The 10589-nt window shown below is 42.6% G+C and overlaps 1 non-coding gene across 1 annotated transcript; it reads right to left on the reverse strand.

The window, feature by feature from the left end:
* Positions 1-7617: 7617 nt before the first annotated feature.
* Positions 7618-7724, reverse strand: LOC129080817 (U6 spliceosomal RNA). Its single transcript, XR_008530217.1, has one exon. It is a non-coding gene; the product is annotated as a U6 spliceosomal RNA (small nuclear RNA).
* Between the last annotated feature and the right edge of the window lie 2865 nt (positions 7725-10589).

The following is a 10589-nucleotide window of genomic DNA, read 5'->3' on the forward strand; positions in this document are numbered from 1 at the left end:
TGGAGGAGGAAATAGAAACCTAGGCAGATTACAGAGAGGCATGTACCTAATAGATAGAAAAGCTAGAATTTGAATTCACATCTCTTTGACAATTAAGCCTGAGCATTTAATCACCATGCTGTACTTTGCCCCTCAGTTGGGAAACCTTTCATAAGAGGATCCCTTTTTGGGACTATGTATGCGCTTATTTCAGCTGCAGGCTTTGAGTTGGGAGGATTTTCCTCCTTACAGGGCATCAGACTTGTGCATGCTAAATGGTCATCTCTTAACACTTGGGGCCTAGCCTTGACCATCTGGCACCACGGGTCAACATGTCTGCATTAGACATATTGATTTTCCTTGCCACCTCAAGGAAGCCTACCCAAGCATTAGAAGGTGAGATCCCATGGCTGACGGTTTTGTTTTTATCACTGTCTTTCTCCTGTCAATGAAGGAGCCTCTCCCCTCAAATTGCTACCTAGCACCCATGTCAGAACCCGATCTATCTGTCTGTGCCATTCTGTTGGGATTGCTGTCATCTTTCTGGTTTTAGCTGCCTCCCAGACCATCTTGTCCGCAATATAAGCTTCAAATGGCCTGGAACTCGTCTTTTATAGCCTCTGCCAGATTAAACATTTAGAACATCATATACCTGGCTTCAAAAACAATTGCACAGCCTTCCAACCAAGCAACATATTGATTTTAATTTAGGCATTGCACACATTTTCAGGGGAAACTGTGGGGCTTCAGACTGCCAGTGGCTCCTGGGCCTTGCCCCTCCCAGTGCCTTCTTCACTTGGGGCAGGAAGCGCCTATAGAGCGTAAGGTTGGAAATATAGGCCTCATTCACTGCAGCATGTTTTCTCTTTTGGAACTGAGAACATCTGAGCCCCTGTTCCAAAACGACTATGAAGCAGAAATGCAGAGAGGTAACTGGGTTCAGACCCCTGTCTTACCATGGAATGGCACAGGAGTTTGGGCAAGTCGTTTCACCCTCAGGCCTCCGGCTCTGCACCAGTAAAAAGGACAATGAGGATATTTAACTCACAAAGCAGATGTTAAGATTAATTATCAAGTGCTACAAGATTCCTCAATAAAAATTTGGTGAAAAAGTAGACTAGACTATAAAACATATAATTCTTTTTCACTGAGTGGACTAACCATAGTGGAATATTTTAATGCCCAAGAAAGTTTTTTCTCACCCCAAGGAGGCCTTGATTTAACGACTGCATAGAGTCAATGGGAACTGTATGTATATTTTGCATTTTGGTAAAGACAGCAGTATCCTACATACAGGGCTGATGGTGCATAGCTTGATTAATTAGCCAATTCCAGGGACTCGGTCATTAACACCAGACCCAAGCTCAGTTTTCACTAGTTCATTCAACATTCATTTGCAGAGTTCTCACCTCGCTAGATGCTGTTACATAACTGAGAATATTTGCTTTGAAGGAACTCATTGTTTAGGATGGAAAACGGACACACGTAATGGTAATTTCAATGCACCACTCTAGCGGCTGTTCCCAAAGAAACATCTGCCAAGGCTGGGGAAGGCCATTCTAGGTCCACTTATTTTCCACTGTTGCAGGGGGACTCACAGTAGCAGGGCAGCTAGGAACTGAAACTCAAATACAGTGGCTTAACCACATTATCAGATCGATTTGTGACTTGTAAAAGAAGCCGGAGCATCAGGGGCTAGGGCTGAGGAGCTCCAGCTGTCACTGTAACATGCCAAGCAGGAAGAAGAGAAAGGGTGAAGGGACAAAAGGTGAGTCAGCCCTTTTTAAAGTGGTTTCCCCAGAAGCTCTGGCCACTGACCTCCTTCTGAGACCCTGTCTGGGCGCTTTGCTGCCCCCTACAGAAGCAGAAGGGATAGTGGTTGCTGCGTAGACAACTATTGGTTATTGCACTATCCACCGATTGAACGATAGCTTTTTCCATCACGTCAAGATTTCTTACATCTGTTTAAAAATAAAGATGGATGAGGGAGATGTCACACTGAGCCAATGACAATTGACAAAGTTTTGTGGTATCGTGGCTTTCACTGGCATGATTAATGTTGAGTTGTGTTCCTAGTGTGATGAGTGGGGACTCGCGGAGGGGAGGATGGAGATGAGAGGAAGCGGCAGAGCTGAAGGGAGGCTGACTCAGAAAGAAGCGGCGTCCCTGGGGGAGGTTTCGGGAACGAAGCACGTGGAAAGCTGTGTCTCCTGCAATCGAGGAGCCTCTTTCTCTCTGGAACGGAAGGGGGAAAGCTAGAGAGAATACCAGGAGGTAGTTGGTATTCAGGGCCGTTTCTCTGGCTGGCATGTCCTGCGCTGAACCTATAGCAGTAGTCCAAAGTTTTGCTACTTCAGCAAACTGCCTGAGAGGCTCCGAACCACTGGAATGAGTTTTAGCTCTTAGAAATGCGCCTGGAATTATGCTATCAGCCTCTTATCTTCTTAAGTTGACCTGTCATGATGGTATGAAGCAATTGTGCCTTTCAGATCAGAATAACTTTATGCTTACAAAAACACTTCTAACTCTGGTCGCAGAGAAATTAAATTAGAATAATGAATAGAGTTTGATAAGTGAAAAATCTAACTTTGCCTGCTTTTAGAGAAATAGCTGAGTGCCAGACAAAACTGAATGTTTCAGTACCTTGGAGAGTGTGATAAATGATAGATAACAGTAACTCATTTTGTGGAGAGAGGCTCCGAGGCGTGGGAAGACAGAGGCAACGGGGCTGGGGGCGGCATTCCTCCTCCCCGCCCTCTCCCGCTACGCTCACACGAAGCTACTGGCCACACGCCTTCGTGGAAGTCCACACATCCAACTGCCTGCCCTCCACCCCCGCTGGGATACCCCAAACCCAGCATGTCGAAAACTGACTGCCATCCCTCCCCCTTAACGCTGGGTGGCATTCTGGACTCCACCCGGTATACCTAGTTCTGATCCATCACAAAGTCCCACTAATGCAAATGCCAGAATTTTTCTCAAGCCATTTTCTCCTCTCTACCTGTGGTATTGTACAGTGGCCTCGTTCACATTTTCCTTTTTCCTGTGCTTCTACCAACCTTCCAGCAGACACTTCTTGCCTCAAATCTTCCCCCTCAACATGGTTTTTATATACATGTGATGTCCCCACTCACTGTATAAAATTCTTCAGTGGCGCCCTTTTCCCTACATGATAACATCTACTCTCCTAAGCATGGCTTATTCCAGTCATCTGTCACAGAGGCAGTGGGGTGTGGCAGTTATGAGCATATTTATCTGGAGCCAGCCTGCCTCTGGCTGTATGATTTGGGGCAGTTACTTATACTGCCCATGACTTGGTTTCCTCATCTGAAACAGGGATGATCATCTTATTTCATTAGGTTGCTATGAATTGAGTAAAGAAATAAAATTAAATAGAAGTGTACACACACACACACACACACACACACACACACACAGAATTGTGCTGGCCACACAATAAGCACTGTATAAGCATTTACTATTGTGGCTCCTTTCCTGTACACCATGCTCCGCAATGCCCTGTGCTTTCCTCCTCACAGTGTGGTTTCCTCTCTCAGGAAGGCTCTCCCTTATTTTTGTTCAATTAGCCTTTGCTCACACTGACCCCTTTGCCTTAGAAGTTCTCCTGCGCCTGGCTGACTCCCACTCATCCTCTGTGAGTTCAGGCATTGCCTTCCAACCCCCCATCAGACCTCAGGCACAGCCTTGGCTTCACATTCCACCTTTGTCTATTGGTTACCAGCCTATATCCTCCACTTTATGGAAAGGAGGGACTGCATCTTATTACTGTTTTTTATTTCCTGCCCCTAGCTCAGTGATTGGTATTTAAAAGAAGTGCAGTAAAAGTTTGTGGACTGGAAGATATTATAGTACTCATAAAAACTACACCGTCAGAGCTATCTTTCTAAACATAGATCTGATGACAACTTTTCTCTACTCGGAAATGTTTATTCTGAAACAATGAGGACTATATTCAGAATAAACCACAAAACTAGAAGCCCACTTCCTTGCAGGGCCAGGGCGAGCCTAGCTGGGGAGATGTTTAACCCAGGTGACCTGAGGCAGTGAAGCATGAGGGAGAACAGAAATAGGGAAGTAGAGAAGCAAAGTCCCAGCTGGGTGACCGTCATGCTTGGTTAGCCACTTCTCGAGAGAACAACTGTCTTAGCTCTCCTTGTGACAGGCCAGCTCTGTCTATTCAATCCCATCTGCTCATTGAGAACCTCTCGGTGGAGCATCAGAACCTTCTTCACCCTCTTCAGCGACCTAAGGTGATAGAACTGTCTGTCATGTCCCCAAGAGGCCATTAAAAACCTGGGAGAGCCAGCACCGTCTTAGAGCAGTGACACCCAGCCCCGGGCAGGACCCAAACCTTGCTGTGTGCAGGCTATACTCTCAATAATTGAATCAGATGCCTGGTGACGGGACCCAGGTGTCAGTAACGTTTAAAATTCCCCAGGTGATTCCTCTATGCAGCAAGGTGGAGAGCCCCTACCGTCGGGGTGGCAGCGATGCTGGGCTGAACTGAAGGAAAGAATGAAACTCATCAACCTGTCTTCTTTTCCCCCTGGGCCACATGGGATTCCTTTTTAAATAACATTTATAGGTTAAGCTACTTTCCCAAGTCTAGTCTGTAAAGGCAAATTGTTGTTCAATGTCTAGCTTTTATCCACCTGTTTGGTTTGCGTGTTTTCGATGGTTTGGCTGGCCATTGCTGCTGTGGCCTAGAGCATGGGTTCCAGCTTAGAGGGTGGATCAGGCAGATTTGTAGCTGCAAGCAACCAAAATCAATTTTTTTTTTGTTAATAGAAGAGGAATGTTAAGTAGAAAAATGGATTTTTATAACATGAAAATACATTAATATATGTAACATAAAATTTGCAATTTTAACTATTTTTAAATTTACAATTCAGGAGCATTAACTAATTACATTCACAATGTGCCACCATCACTGCTATTTTCAAAACTTTTTCATCAACCTATGAAGAAACTCTGTATCCATTAAGCAATAACTCTCCATTTTCCTCCTCCCCCAGCCCTTAGTAACCTGAATTCTGCTTCCTGTCTATGAATTTACCTATTCTACATGTCTCATATATGTGGAGTTATGAAATATTTGCAGGGTTTTTTTGGGGGGGGGTCTGGCTTATTTCACTTATCATAATGTCTTCAAGGTTTATCCAGGCTGTAGCATGCATCAGTATTTCATTCCTTTTAATGCCTGAATAATATTTCATTGCATGGGTGTATCACATTTTGTTTATCCAAGAAAGTGATTTTTTAAAGGATATTGAGCAGGTTCTGTAGAAGAAAGCCTGGAGCCTATTCAGCCGATGTGGGGCTTCAGGTTCTGTAGGAGCTTTGGCTCAGAATAAATGCCTGGATGTTGAATCAAAGCTGCCTCTCTGCTGTGTGGTCTTGGGTAAACTACTCTGAACCAGTTCCTCATCTACAAAATAGGGATAAAGAGTCTTGTTTAATCATTTGAGATAATCCATGTAAATTATTCAGCATAAACAAATAAAATGTTCATGAACGTTACCTATTATTATGGCTTATAAAATTATTGTTTATGTTTCTTCCTAATACAGAATTGGACAAGTAGAACTTTTTCTAAAACATCTCCTCCTAGGGAAAGAAATAAGGCTAAGTTACTTTTTTGTACATGATTTCAATTGTTTGGGGGGCAGGGTGCTTAGAACTTCTGAGGAAAGGAAAGGAGCTCCCCTCCAGACTAAGAGCTACAGACACTCCCCTGGTCTGTCCAGCCCAATATCCTCTTTAGAGAGGGCAGCTTCAGGGCTTTACTTCAAAATACAAGCCCACCCCATGGAAGTACAGAAGGGCCAGGTGGGTGGAGGAGATGTCTTGATGGAAGGAAATAAGGTGTAGTTCCTTTTAACCTGAAGTCTTGTTGACTCTAACTGGACTTCCCTGCAATGGGAACTAGGTATAGACTGGGAGGATGTTATGGTCCTTTGGAAGTAGACAGATCTGGTTTCAAATCCCAGCTGTGCTGTTTACAGGTCAGGTTTCCTGTTTGATAGGGCTGAAAGGGGTCACCTGTGGGAGCTGTTCAGGGTGCGTAGCACCCAGGAGATCTGCTGCACAAGGGTGCTATGGGCAGAAGCGCCAGCATAGAGCCTCCGGAACATCAGGTGAAGGAGTCTTGTTGCTTGTTAGTCTTTCACTCCCTCTGGCCTTTCTGCATAGTCAGCTCAGACATCTTGGCAGTGGGGAGCCTTTGGCGGGAGGGTCTTTCATCCTCAGCAAGGAAGGAGCATGACAATTTTCAGTCCATTACTGGTTGAGATCCAGTGATTCTGGGTAGATTCTCAAGCCAGCTTGATCAACCTTGTAATGTAGCTCCGCCCTTTGATTCCTTAGTTGTAAAATTGTGTTTTTTAATAAACCGTGTTAAAACAAAGTAATCTCTACCCACAATTCAGAAATCAAACTTGTATGCTGCATTTTGACCTTGCTCTTCCCACTGGCTAGCACTGTGTTACAATAACGGCTATAATAATAATGATCTCTCATGCAATAAGATTTGTTAACTCCATCATTTAATTTATTCCTTTCGAAAATCCTTTGTGGCTAGCACGTGATGGAAGACTAGCCTCTTTTATGCAGATGTAGAAGCTGGAACTCAGTTATCAATTACTAACAAATGGTCTATCTGGGGTCAGTCTACATACTTCTCACTTCTTATTGCCCAATAAGAGGCGGGCAATATGGGAACTCCAAATTTTATTGACTTGGGGGTTTGTGATATGGTTCCAGGGAGGTCACTTGACCTCCCTCTGCCTAAAAAGGGGGCAAATCTGCAATCTTTCTCTCTCTATCCAAAATTCCAAAGAGGAAGCAGCTCTCAGCCAGAGCAGGAGCCTGAGTCCATTTTGTAGGCAGTGAGGTATACAGGTGACTCATTGCCTGTGCCCCGGGGCAGCAGTAAATTGATATTTGCTGATTTCCAAACCTCTGGCAGAGATGGGGAGGGAGGGCTGGGAATGTGACACTTCTTTAAATAACCACACCTGGTTCTAAGAGCAGAAGGATTGGCATGTCCCTGTAGCCTCATCAACTACCATCAACCTTTGCAAAGGGAGCCCCAGGAGAGAGAATCTCGGCGCACTCTTAAGATTATTTATAGACACCCTATCCTGTCCACACCCTGGGGGAGTGTGGTTTCCTCGGCAGCAGCCTCCTTCCAGATGTGTTTATATGTTTCCAGGCCCAGTGTAATGCATCCTTCAGCCCCTCCACTATGTGGAGCAGAGGGGATGCTCAACGTTGGAACATAATGAAGATGTGGAAGGGGAAACGTGGGCAGGATGCCTGAATTCCTCAGTTAGAGTCATGTATCTCCCAGTGAACACTGATTGAATAGCCACTTTGCTGCTGAGAAGGCAATTCAGTGCAGTGGTTAAATAAACATGCTTTGCAAGCAGATAGGCCTGGATTTAAATGCCAGCCCTGCCATTTACAAGCTGTGTGGCTTTCATGAAGTTACTCAAAGCTTCCACCTCCATTTCCTCATCTCTAAAATGGGATACTAATACCTTCTCTTAGGGTTATTGTGAGGCTTGAATGCAATGTATAACATAGCAGATGATATGGGGCCTATTTTTTAAAATTTTATATATGGACTACTTCATGAATTTTTATGTCAACTTTGCCTTGCGGCCATGCTAATCTTCTTTGTATCATTCCCATTTTAGGATATGTGCTGCTGAAGCAAGCACTGCCGTCTTGTCTATTCTTATAAGACTCTCTTTCTCTCACTCTCTGTGTATAGAAACCCATGGATTGGACAGGTCAGAGGGGACTTCTTGGCAGGAGAGGTGACTGAGCTACCTGAGTGTTCGAAATATGTTGGCGGGTATGCCAGCAGGGTGCCCACTGCCTGATGGTGGGTTGGCAAAATGCCTGAGGCCAGATTTTAGGAAAAGCTGTTTTAGCCTGGGAAGGTGGCCTGGGCTGCCAGCATCCAGCACGAAGGCTTGGCAGCCTCTCCAGATGGAGAGGTCTGTCGGCATGCCACACTGAGTGGAGCATTTGTATTAACTGCTAATCCAGCCCCAGTAAAAGTGAGGCTACCTAAAGTGACACAAAGAAAAGATACATTTTGGGCAAGTCATCTGCAGTTAATGGATTTTTTACTCAGTGTTCATATTTCCACAATTGTTTCTGAAATTTTTTTTCAGTAGAATCTAAATGAGATTTAGATTCGCACATGGCAAATGGTTGATATTTCTCATAGTCTCTTCAACTGATAAATTCTCCAGCTCTCTTTTTATCCCCTTGCAATTAATTTGTTGAAGATACCAGGTCATTTCTTATTTTGTAGATAGGGCTGCATCCCTGGGGTTCCCTTGCTGAGCTGTAAAAAATAAGGAAATCTTGCCATTTGTGAAAACATTAATGGACCTTGAGGATATTATGCTAAGGGACATAAGTCAGGCAGGGAATGATAAATACTGAATGATTTCACTTATGTATGGAATCTAAAACAACCAACCAAAAAACAAAACCTCCAAACTCTTAAATACAGAGAACAGATCGGTGGCAGGAGGGCAAAAAGAATGAAGGTGGTCAAAAAGTACAAACTTCCAGTTAAAAAAATAAATGAGTCCTGGGAATGTAATGTATAGCATGTTGACTATAGTTAATAAGACTGTATTGTATATTTTGAAGTTGCTAAGAGAGATCTTAAAAGTTCTGATCACAAGAAAAAGAATTGTAGCTATGCATGGTGACGTATGTTAACTAGACATTGTGGTGATCATTTCACAATATATGAAAATATCAAATAATTATGTTGTTCACTAATATCAATTATATCTCAATTTAAAAAATTTTTTTAATAAGGAAACAGACAAAGTGTTATATCATTAACAACCAACCAAAAATGTATGAATGTACCAATTGCTCTATGGCCTCACTAACAAATAATATCATCGATCTTTTAGATTTTAGTCATTCTTACAGTTCTAGGTGCTAGAAATCCAAGATCATGGTGTCTGCGGATTTAGTTTCTTCTTGGCTTACAGATGGCAACCTTCACGTTGTGCCTTCACATTGCCTTTCCTCTGCGCGTGGGCATCCTTGGTGTCTTTTTGTGTGTCCATATTTCCTCTTTATATAAGAGTACCAGTCAGATTGGACTGGGCTCACTCTGAAAGCTTCATTTTAACCTAGTCACCTCTTTAAAGGCCTTGTCTCCAGCTAAGTCACTTTCTGAGGTGCTGGGGGTTGCCTTCAACATACAATTTTTGGGGGGACATAATCCCACTTATAATAGGATTGTATTGGATCTATAAATCAGTGTTGGGATAATTGACCTCAACAATATTGAGCCTTTTAATCCAAGGGCATGTTATATCTCTCTATATATCTAGGTCTTTAATTTCCCAGAGATGTTTTGTAGTGTTTAGTGTAGAAGGCTTGCATATATTTTGTTAAATTTACCACTAGATAAATTTTGAGTTTTTTGATGCTATTGTAAATGCTATTTTTCAATTTTCCAATTATTTGTGGCTAGTGTAGAGAAATGCAGTTTTATTTGTATGTTATATCCTGAAATCTTGTTAAATTCTTGTATTTACTTTTCTTTTCCAATCTTTATACCTTTTTCTTGCTTTTTTGCTGTGGCTCGGATCTTCAGTACAATGCAGAATAGAAGTGGTAAGAGTAGACAGCCTTGACTTATTCCTGACACTAGAGGAAAGTATTCTAGGTGTTACCATTAAGACTGAGCTTAATTTTAGATTCTCCACAGATACCCTTTAACAATTTGGTAGCTATGAAAGTGTATCTTTCAGATTTTCAGGTGTGGGAAGCTTAAAGACTGAGAGCCCGACAGCTGCATTCTGAAATCCATCACTTTGTTGGTGCTGAGGCCACACTCCCCACAGACTCCTCCCAGCCAATGCCTAGGAGATGTAGCATTCCTCTGGTGGGTGACTTTGGCTTGCAGACTCCCTGATGGCTTTCCCTAACTCTCTAAAAGCTGCACTGGAGTTTCAGATGCTTCTACACCACCTGCCCTCTAATCCCCAATCCCCTCCTTCTTCACCTCAGGTCACATTTGTGCTATGATCTGGCAAGTCTGTAATTCTCTTTTAGGCCTTTTCCTCATTTCCTCTCACAAGCATTTTCTCTAATAAATTTCTTGTATGTCTAATCCTGCCTTGTTATCTGCTTTTCAGAAGGCTCATACTAACCCAGAGATTAAGCAATTCCTATTATATTCCCAGTTTGCTAAGAGGATTTTTTTTTAAACTTAATCATGAATCTGTTTTGAACGTTGTGAAAGGAATATTCTGCATTTACTAAAACGATCATATGATTTCTCTCTCTTTTTTTTAATTATAGTAACATAATTGCTTTTTGAAAGTTAACCCAACCTTGCATTCCTGAGATAAATCTTACTTGGTCAGGAAAATATAGCATTTTTATATATTGTTGTATTTTAGTTGCATATTTCCAAGGTTTTTATATCTTTATTAATGGGGATAATAATCTGTAATGTCTAGTGTCTTTGTAAGGTATGGGTACCAACATTATTCCAATTTTTAAGAGATTTAGTAAGATTGCCATTATTTCTT

The sequence above is a fragment of the Pteronotus mesoamericanus genome, unplaced genomic scaffold, assembly GCF_021234165.1.
Source record: "Pteronotus mesoamericanus isolate MK-2021 breed Mesoamerican mustached bat unplaced genomic scaffold, CSHL_Meso_final contig_90, whole genome shotgun sequence".
In the NCBI taxonomy this organism is placed as follows: domain Eukaryota; kingdom Metazoa; phylum Chordata; class Mammalia; order Chiroptera; family Mormoopidae; genus Pteronotus; species Pteronotus mesoamericanus.